Below are 2,582 nucleotides of genomic sequence, written 5' to 3'. Positions count from 1 at the left end.
GAAGGAGGAAGAGGGAGGATTGAAAAGGAAGAGGGGAGAAAGAGGAGAAGAAGAAGAATATGAGGAGGATGATGACAAAAGAAGAGGAGGACAATGGAGGAGGAAGAGGAAGAAGCGTCCGTTCAGAAGCACCAGAAGTCCACAACATATCATCAGATGGCCGACAGTTAAAACAAATCCTCTGTTACGTACATCTGCAAGATAATCTGAACCAAATGAAAAGCACGTTACAGGCAAACCACTGAACCGGCCACAGGAGAGATTTAGCATCAAATGAACTGGAAGAAGGCCAGAATATGACTAGTATCGTTCATAGAAACGTATACCAGTCATCACCACAAGCCATTCAGATACAGCACACAGGTATCCCATCACAGTGTGTTTCTCTCTTTCACAACCCTTCATCCCACAACTGTCTGTCTATACTCCCACCTGATGAGCTCTCGGCTCCTAACTTTGTGTGTGGTATGCAAATGCACGAGCTACTGTGTTAATGCAATAGTGAATGTGATATTACCCAGTTCAGTTATAGCAGGCTAGATATCCATACACACCATGTGGCAGTGTTTTCTATGTGTTGGTGAAGCTGTGAAAAGTAATGCATTAGGAGGAATATAAAAGAACTGCAAAGAGCTTCTAACCAAACTCACGTTGTTTATCTTCATCCAAGCACGGCAACCATGAGCCATGGTTGGGGGTGCGGCGTGTGCGTGCGTGGGTGCGTGTGTGTGTGTTTGTGTGTAGGCATGCATCCATGCGAACCAGAGGAGGGTGTTAGCTCTAACTTAAGAGGTTAAAGAAAAATATCAACAAGCAGCAGTTTTGGTTAGTTAGTGTTAGATAGGGGTTATTATACTGCTGTTAACAGCTAACCACTAGTTCTCTGTTCTACAGCCTTCATACAGCCTGTAATATGACCCGAAACTCACACACTGACATGACCAAAATACTATTTAGCTTCAAAATAATCTGTGTAACTCCATGAAATTAAGTTTTGGGATGACATATTTATGTAATCATTTACAATGCTTTTTAACAAGAAATGCAATTTAGCTACATAATAACCTTGTTTGTATCTCAAGGAAATGACGTTTGGAGATGCTTAATTTATGTAACACATAATCAAACAAGCCAGGTCCCAGACATGTCTGTGCTGTTGTCAACTCATGGCTATAGCATGGCAATGAGTGACAAGGACTTGGTATGATACCACAAACAGACTGTCACTCGGGCTACAATAAGTCCTCCATCCTTTTAGGTGTCATGACAACTGAGCATGAAGTAGTCGTTCATTCATCAAGGTGTTACCATTCCCCTTTCTGTCATGATCACTGTAGTCGCTCATTCATCAAGGTGTTACTACCATTCCCTTTCTGTCATGATCACTGTAGTCGCTCATTCATCAAGGTGTTACTTATTCCCTTTCTGTCATGATCACTGTAGTCGTTCATTCATCAAGGTGTTACTACCATTCCCCTTTCTGTCATGATCACTGTAGTCGTTCAGTCATCAAGGTGTTACTACCATTCCCCTTTCTGTCATGATCACTGTAGTCGTTCAGTCATCAAGGTGTTACCATTCCCCTTTCTGTCATGATCACTGTAGTCGTTCATTCATCAAGGTGTTACTACCATTCCCCTTTCTGTCATGATCACTGTAGTCGTTCATTCATCAAGGTGTTACCATTCCCCTTTCTGTCATGATCACTGTAGTCGTTCATTCATCAAGGTGTTACCATTCCCCTTTCTGTCATGATCACTGTAGTCGTTCAGTCATCAAGGTGTTACCATTCCCCTTTCTGTCATGATCACTGTAGTCGTTCATTCATCAAGGTGTTACTACCATTCCCCTTTCTGTCATGATCACTGTAGTCGTTCATTCATCAAGGTGTTACCATTCCCCTTTCTGTCATGATCACTGTAGTCGTTCAGTCATCAAGGTGTTACCATTCCCCTTTCTGTCATGATCACTGTAGTCGTTCATTCATCAAGGTGTTACTATTCCCCTTTCTGTCATGATCACTGTAGTCGTTCATTCATCAAGGTGTTACCATTCCCCTTTCTGTCATGATCACTGTAGTCGTTCATTCATCAAGGTGTTACTCATTCCCTTTCTGTCATGATCACTGTAGTCGCTCATTCATCAAGGTGTTACTACCATTCCCCTTTCTGTCATGATCACTGTAGTCGTTCATTCATCAAGGTGTTACCATTCCCCTTTCTGTCATGATCACTGTAGTCGTTCATTCATCAAGGTGTTACTACCATTCCCCTTTCTGTCATGATCACTGTAGTCGTTCATTCATCAAGGTGTTACCATTCCCCTTTCTGTCATGATCACTGTAGTCGTTCATTCATCAAGGTGTTACTACCATTCCCCTTTCTGTCATGATCACTGTAGTCGTTCATTCATCAAGGTGTTACTACCATTCCCCTTTCTGTCATGATCACTGTAGTCGTTCATTCATCAAGGTGTTACCATTCCCCTTTCTGTCATGATCACTGTAGTCGTTCATTCATCAAGGTGTTACCATTCCCCTTTCTGTCATGATCACTGTAGTCGTTCATTCATCAAGGTGTTAC

The 2,582-nt window shown here is 42.2% G+C and overlaps 1 long non-coding RNA gene across 11 annotated transcripts; it reads left to right on the top strand.

Annotated features, from left to right (window-relative positions):
• The first annotated feature begins 887 nt into the window (after positions 1-887).
• LOC127918729 (uncharacterized) lies at positions 888-2,582 on the top strand. 11 transcript variants are annotated; one of them, XR_008100652.1, is made up of 4 exons: positions 888-1,301; positions 1,677-2,095; positions 2,148-2,361; positions 2,472-2,573. It is a non-coding gene; the product is annotated as an uncharacterized LOC127918729 (long non-coding RNA). The 11 variants fall into 11 exon arrangements; XR_008100656.1 differs by lacking the exon at positions 888-1,301 and having other exon boundaries at positions 1,527-1,728; positions 1,781-2,095; XR_008100657.1 differs by lacking the exon at positions 888-1,301 and having other exon boundaries at positions 1,527-1,780; positions 1,833-2,095.

This window comes from Oncorhynchus keta, unplaced genomic scaffold (genome assembly GCF_023373465.1).
Source record: "Oncorhynchus keta strain PuntledgeMale-10-30-2019 unplaced genomic scaffold, Oket_V2 Un_contig_14730_pilon_pilon, whole genome shotgun sequence".
NCBI classification, from domain to species: Eukaryota; Metazoa; Chordata; class Actinopteri; order Salmoniformes; family Salmonidae; genus Oncorhynchus; species Oncorhynchus keta.
The sequence above is the reverse complement of the archived record's forward strand: the minus strand, read 5'-3'. Positions and strand labels throughout refer to the sequence as shown.